The sequence below is a fragment of the Apodemus sylvaticus genome, chromosome 17, assembly GCF_947179515.1.
Source record: "Apodemus sylvaticus chromosome 17, mApoSyl1.1, whole genome shotgun sequence".
Classification (NCBI taxonomy): domain Eukaryota; kingdom Metazoa; phylum Chordata; class Mammalia; order Rodentia; family Muridae; genus Apodemus; species Apodemus sylvaticus.
The window spans coordinates 3,240,108-3,247,864 of NC_067488.1; the positions used below are offsets into that span (position 1 = coordinate 3,240,108).

The 7,757-nt window shown below is 43.5% G+C and overlaps 1 pseudogene; it reads right to left on the reverse strand.

Moving 5' to 3' along the window:
* Positions 1-4,620: 4,620 nt before the first annotated feature.
* LOC127668085 (40S ribosomal protein S24-like) lies at positions 4,621-5,075 on the reverse strand (annotated as a pseudogene).
* Positions 5,076-7,757: the final 2,682 nt, after the last annotated feature.

A 7,757-nucleotide genomic window follows, 5' to 3' on the forward strand; every position in this document is an offset into this window, starting at 1 on the left:
GTTCTATGTAAGACCTTAGCATAGTGACTGGCACACAGGAGCCCAGGAAATGCTTATAGAAGTAACTAGAACTGAAGTGGTCACATCCCCGCACACACACAAGGCACAGGACTGAACAGCTAAACAACTTCCATGGCTAACTAAGTAGCCAACTTGAGGCTTGAAAATTTTTATTCTTTTTTGTTTGGTTGGTTTTGGTTTTTTGGGACTGGGTTTCTATGTGCCCTTGGCTGTTCTGGAACTTACTCTGTAGATCAGGCTGGCCTCAGACTCATAGAGATTCACTTGCCTTTGTCACCTGAGTGCTGGGATTAAAGGTGTGCACCATCACCACCTGTGAAAATTTTTATTCTTTGATATTGGAAATAACCAAGTGACAGAGCTGGAAAGTATCAGGTTAAACATTCAATTTTCAGTCCTTTGAGAACTATAATCAGACAACTGTTGCAATTTGGTTTTGTGGAGTAACAATAATTCCCAATCACCTTTCTTTTTGAGGATCTCACAGTTATGGTGACCAAGGAGTAAATAATGTATTCCCATACAAGTCTTACTCTGGGAAGTAAAGTTCTTAAAGTTTCTTCTAAAACACATTTGCAATAGTGGATAGGTAGTTCAAGATGCTTCAGCCAGGTGTGGTGACCTGCCTGTAATCTCAGTTTAAGATCAATCTGGGTGACATAGCAACATGCACACACACACACACACACACACACACACACACACACACAGACATACACACACACACAGCAATGTTTTATTTCTAAGGAGCGTTTTTGTTTTTATTGCTTGTTTTGTTTTGTCTTCTGTACTCCAATCTCACCTCCATTTCAGGCCTTTAGAAGCAATGCATAGGAAACAAGACTCACCAAGGCAGGTAAGGGATGCAGCTGAGATCCCAGGGTGCAACTGGGGAGCCTGGCAGCATGTTTGCTACATTGGGATCTTTGTTGTGTTTCAGGAAAAAATAGAAGGGTGTTCACTTGGGAGAAGCTCGGGAAATGTCTTTGTTCACCTCTTGCACAGGATCGGCACCAGAAGGAACTCTGTCTAGTTTGTGAAGCTCTAGTACCAGAAGTCTGAATGTTTGAAAGTGTAGCATCATTTGGTCCAATGCCACCTCCCAGCACCTTCCAGTGATAGACCCATTCCTGACCTCCACTTTCACTAAGACAACTTGGGAGAACTAGGAAAGAATCCATCTTATAAAAGCAGATGAGGCATTTGGGTTGAATGTCATAAAATTTACAGTCTTTGGGCAATCACCTCATGATGTCACCAAGCCCTCAGCAAATGCCATTGCTTCTTCTCTTTTGGATTCTAGACTTGGACGTTTTCATCTTTTTTTTTTCTTATCCAGATATGCCAGTGTATTTAGCAAGTTTTCAGTCTTCCTGGGAGATCTGCCAACAATAAGCAATAAGTCAACATTAGCACACCTAATGGGAGGAGAGAGAAGGAATTAGAAGCTCGTGCTTTTGTTTCCTCCTTTGGTGGTGTGGTTGGAAGAAGGATTAATTAACTGGCTTGAGCTGAAAACCTTACTGGGTATGAAGCATTTACATCCTTGGCCTCAGCTGACTGAATGATCGATTGTTGGACACTTGGGCTGTCAAGAGGACTTTTATCACTCTGATTTGCCTAATAACCAAGCTGATAGCCGCCTCCTCCACCTCTATTAAGGAGACTCCATTGTCTTCACCTGGCAAGTTCTAACTTGTGCTCCCACCTTGACTCAGAAGGGTCTAAGACACATGAGAGTGTGTCAATGGGCAAAGCCGCAGCACCATTAAGCAACAAAAGAGAGAAGAAAAGAAAAAAAGGAGGGAAGTGTACACTGTGGCAGCTGCCAAAGCAAGGCTCAGAGCGCCCATACCTGGCTGGCCTTTGGGTGGCACATCCTCATCTCTTAATCATTCAAATAACTACTTCCAAAAATGTAAGAAAAAGAGCCACCCTGGTTCCAAGCCCGAGATAATGTGATCAGCTTTGATCACATGTTCTGGGTTGGGAAGTGGGTTATTATGACCTGAGAGCCATCCTCAGCTCTGCCTGGAAGCACTTTTCTTAAACGTTGCTTTTGATCATATTTTTAAGACATAATTAAGGATTCCTTTTCCCTAGTCATGTTTTCTCTCTTGGGCCTTATTGAAACAATCGGACGGAATTATTCAGATATGGTTCCACTCGTAGGAGCTCGTGGTAATGATTAAGGTTGCCTGGATGAAACAATAAGGCATAGGTGTTTGCCCAGTGGGTATGTCAACAGGAGGGGACGTCCTTTTTGTCCACCTGCACCCTACGATCCTATCAGGAGCCTTAGGGTCTGTCTGTAACCAGGATATGTTCCTCTGGTTGAAATTATGTTTTTAATATTTTTTATTTAAAAACAAATATTTTATCGTCATTGTGCATTAGGCACTGTCCAAACATATCTGAGAGACAAATAAGGGAAAAGGAGCCCATGGAATCATTTTGGTGCAGGTATTTGCAGGCTTCCAAAGAAGTATGTAGAAGTTTCTCGTGTGGTGAGAGCAGAAGGGCAGGATGAAGAAGCCCTCACAGGCTGTGAGAGCTCTGAGTGCAACTCTCCCTCCAGCAGAGCGACTCTGCTTCCGCAATGATCAAACAGCGATAGCAATGAAACATTATCTATAGAAGGCTTTTAAACACTTTGAAAATACACAATTGATCATCAAAACACATGAACCATACCATATACATTAATAACTAATGTCTCTGCAAAGTTTAACCAAAAGGTCCCATACTGCTCTGACCATAATTCTTCCCCATTGGGAAGACCTATCGCCACCCTGGCATGAGCCCAGAGAGGCTAATCCTCCCTCCGAGAACATGTTTTCACTTTGTTTGTTTGTTTCTGTCTTTATTTATTTTAGAGTCAATGAAATAAATTCTAAGGACATTTTAGAGTTGACTTGTCTTAACAGGAAGTTATCACCATAAGTCCCCATAAACATGATTAATAGAGATGGCTTTTAGAACCACCAACACGGGCCGTGTCTTGGAAGTCTCTTGCTAAATGAAGCCTGCTACCCTAAAATGCTGCACAGGAAGCTGAAGGAGGGGAGGCATGTCTTTTACCCCAGCACTCAGGATGCTGAAGCAGGAGAATTATGAGTTTGAAGGCAACCTGGGTTGTACATATGAGTTCACAATTGGGGCCATAGGCTATACACTAAGAACTTGTCTCAGAAAAACAAAAGCAAAAACAAAACAAAACAAAACACAAAACCCTTCCCCAAACTGCCTAGATTCTTCACTGTGTAAGTGAATGGTCTGAAGCCCTCGGGTAGAATATGGTGTTGCATTCCTTGAAACAAGTATGAAGAAAAACTTTAAAGAACTACCATGATCAAAAGTCCCCATACTTTGAAATCCCTAATCATATTAGAGGATTAATAGCACATCACTGAACACTACCAATCATTTATTTATTTCTACATCTCTTTAAGTCTTTTGATTTTGATAGCACAAATATTGTGTATGTGTGCAGGGCGGGGTGGGGAGGTGGGGTAGGAGGTGGTGGTGTTCTGATATGTTTTCCAAGGTCTTTCTCTTACTTTCAGTCTGGAAGATTCCTTTTGTTATAATGCTTTCTTGCTGTACTTAGACTCTTGTCAGTTTTTGGCTTTGCCCAAACCCACCTTTCTCAGTGACTTTTGAGTAGAAATCTTAAGGGTTATAAAGGATTGAGAAATCTTTTCTTTTTTTTTTTTTTTTTGGTTTTTTGGATTTGGTTTTTTCAAGACAGGGTTTCTCTGTATAGCCCTGGCTGTCCTGGACTCACTCTGTAAACCAGGCTGGCCTCGAACTAAGAAATCCACCTGCTTCTGCCTCCCAGAGTGCCTCCCACCGCCCAGCATGAAATCTTTAGCAGGAATGTGAGGGGATATAGGTCAGAGAACACAAGGTGGTAACGACCATGAGGAGAGTGGGCTGAAAGCCCCGGCAGCGGCAGCGCAGCGCAGGGCAGAGCAGGGCAGGCAGTGTTCTATTTACTGCCCCCTCGCTCCTCCTCAAGGGTGTTTGATAATCTGTTTTCCTAAAAAAACAACAACAACAACAAAAAAGATAAATGTGTATCTTAAGGACATTAATAATAGCTTTCTGCTCAAATGGGGTTTTTTTCAGAATATATAGATTACAGCTGCACGTGCATCTGGAAATGAGTAATAAGACAGAGGATGCCAGACGATGCTTATATATTCGTTTGCTGCATTATTGTAGCCTTTTTTTCAGATAGGGTTTCTCTGTGTGGTCCTGACTATCTTGGAATTAGCCTTGTAGACCAGTTTGGCCTTGCATTCAGAGACCTGCTTGCTTCTGACTCTCAAATCCTGGGATTAAAGGCCTGTGCCACCATGCTAGGCTTTTATTGTAACCACTTTAGTATATCTATCTATCTATCTATCTATCTATCTATCTGTCTGTCTGTCTGTCTGTCTGTCTATCTATCTATCTATCACACAGACATGTATCTCATATGACCATGTGAAATACTTTATAGAAACACAATTGCATTGTTTTTTGTTTTTCGTTTTTAAGCTTTTTAGTTTATTCGTCCCCTTAGAAACCTGCACATCACAGCAGAACACCAGGTCACCACAGACCTATGCCTTTGACTGGATCCAATCTCCACTCACTGTTGGCAGCACCAGCATTGGCCTTTGCGGTCTCCCCCACCCCACCCCCGGCCTTCTTCATTCTGATCTTGCATTCCTTTCTCTGTTTTCGGGAGGTCTTTTCTTCTCACAAAGGCTGTGTCTTGCAAGTCTGCGTTAGGCTCATTCTTCTTTGCATAATCTAAAGAATCATAGATCACGCCAAAGCCAGTTGTCTTGCCACCACCGAAGTGAGTTCTGACTCCAAATACAAAGATGATGTCTGGTGTGGTTTTGTACATTTTGGGCAGCTTTTCCCAAATTTCTGTCTTTGGTACTGTTGCCTTCCCAGAGCGAAGGACATCAATGACCATCTGTTTCCTCTGCAGCAGACGGTTTGTCATGAACTTCCTGGTCCGGATGGTTACCGTGCCATTCATGATCACTACGGTGCTGGAGCTGTAGTGAAGGAGGAGAGAGGGCTGTTCACTGCTGACCAATCATATCAACCCACAATTGCATTGTTTTAAAACTATAGTTGCTGGGTCCAGAAGCAAGCCTCAAATTCCTTCTACTCATGAAGCTAAGGCAGGAGAACTACAAGTTCAAGGCCAGCCTGGGCAACTTTGTAAAACCTGTCACGAAGCAAAAGAGGGCACATTGGTAGAACACTTGAACAGCATGATCAAAACCCTAGGGACAATCATGCTAGGACCATGCTTTAAAGAGTCGGTGTCAAACAGAAATGAGAGAAACAGCTCAGTCGCGCAGGGCATGCTCAGCTCTACAGAGGACCTGAGTTCTGTTGCCAGCTCCGTGTCAGGGCTCACAATCACCTGTAACTTTGGCACCCTCTTCTGGCCTCCTCAGGTTGTACACATATGCCATACATTCATACACACCATTATACATGCAAATAAATAAAAACAAACATTTAAAATTGTAGTTATAGGTAGATACGGTCATTACTAAAGATAACTACCAGTCATTCGCTCTCCATACAACGATCCTCAAAAGCAGGCTCTACTAAATCCCATTTTGCAGAACATAAAACTGAGGTTCAGAGAGATCAAGCACTCGTACACATACCATAGTTACTGGGAGGTTTTGCCTCACTTTTGGACCCTGGTCAAGTTACTTAATGTTTTAGAACTAGTTTTTCACTTGACAGCATTGACCTTCTAGGGTTGATAGATTCTAAGAACATAGGAGACTCAATGAATAATGTGTCTGTAGGTGGGGGAGGGGTGAAGGTCCAGTTACAGAGCATGCACTTAGCAGCTCAAGATCATAAATCCCATGTCCATCATTGGGGCAGGGCTAGCCAATGGTTAGCGTATAATCTGTGTCCCCTATACGGTGCTCACTCGTACATTTCCTTTCTATTGTCACGGCCTTTGTTTCTCAATGTCCTTCAAAGGTTCTTTTACCTTTCATGGTCTATTAGATTTGCTCTAATAGACCATCAGAGTGTGTGTGTGTGTGTGTGTGTGTGTGTGTGTGTGTGTAAAAGAGATCAAAGTCGGATGTCTTCCTCAGCCACTCTCCCACTTTGAGACAGGGTGTCTCACCAACCCTGGGTGGCCAGTAAGTTCCAGGAATCCATTTGTCTCTGACCTCCAGTACTGGGCTTTCTGATGCACATGACCATGCCTGGATAGTCCCTGGGGTGCAGGGAATCCATGCTTGAGAAGTACCCACCTTTTCAACTGAATCATCTCCCTGGACCCTTTAAACCTGTTCATTAGCATCCTTCCCCCACCCCCCACTCTTTGGTTTTTCCAGATGAGGTTTCTCTTCATAGCCTTGACTTTCCTGAAACTCACTCTGTAGACCAGGTTGTTCCTAAACCTACAGAATGTTGCCTGCTCCTGTCTCCCAGGTAATGGGACTAAAGGTACGCGCTACTATGCCTGGCTATTTAACATTCTTGCCTGCACTGATGGTTTCAATGTCACTGAGCTCGGATCCTGTTGGCTCCACAGTTGTTCATTCCTCTGGCCTCTCTACTCGCCCGCCGTACTGACACACCGAAGTGTGTGCTCCAAACTGAACAAAAGAACATGCTGGACAGCCTCTGAGTGTCCCAATACCTGAGCCCGGGAATTTTTCTCTACTCGTCCTCCTGGGCGATCTTCCCATCAGTCAGCAGGGCTCTTCATTATCTCTGCTGTCAGTCCCTCCCGCTTCCCTTGTAATCTCTGAACTTCATTTCCATAGCCACAGTCTCCACCCAAGCTTCAGACTCTGTCACTTGTATCAGGCATCATTGCAATATCTTCTCACTGGTTTTCTCTACCATCAGCCAGCCTTCTTACATACTCCCAATATTGTCGTCAAAACGTTCCTTTTAAAAAGCAGGTCATGCGTTTCCCACTTAAAATCTTGCAGGGGTTCTCCTCAGCCTTCAGGATAAAGTTCCAATGCATTCCATCCGACCATCTTCCGGCTTCCGTTCACCCGCTTCCTGCTGTGCTTGCTCCTTTGTTTCTCCATTAGGGGACTGCTCTGCTCTCCCGGCCGGCCCCAAAGGAAGCTGCACCCAGTCTTAGACCTTGCTACAGGTTGTGGACCCTCTTCTGCCTTCAACTGCCCCTCCCATCTCTCCCTTTAAAACTCAGCTTAAGGTCACTCCTGTGAAGAGCTTTGCCTTGGACCCGACTCTAGGTTCTCATGACACTCTTGTGTTGCTCTGTGGAAACCCTTTTCACACTATTCATTTTCATCAGTTCTTAAACTCAATATCAAAGTCGATCCCATAGTGTGTGCCACTGACACCTCCCCCAAAGTCTGTGCCAACCGCCCCCCAACAGTGTGAACCCTTGCTCTTGTCTGAGCAGCTGCTGCATAATCCGGAGTTAGTTAAAGGGGTGAATTCTGAAACAACTGTTTTAAAACTTACAACAAGCCTTTATTTTATTAATAATTTAATTCCCGTTGTGCCTAGTAAACTTAAAAAAAAAAATCAAACCCTTAGGAACAAACTACAAGAAAAACTAGCAAGTTTTTGGAGTGAACTTAGCATAAACATTGGCTCTTGTTTTTGAAGAGGGTTTTAGTTTCTGTTCTCAAGTTTTCTGATTTTCCCCTTTCATTATTTACATTTGTTATTTGGAGGAGGACCCTGTAGAGGGG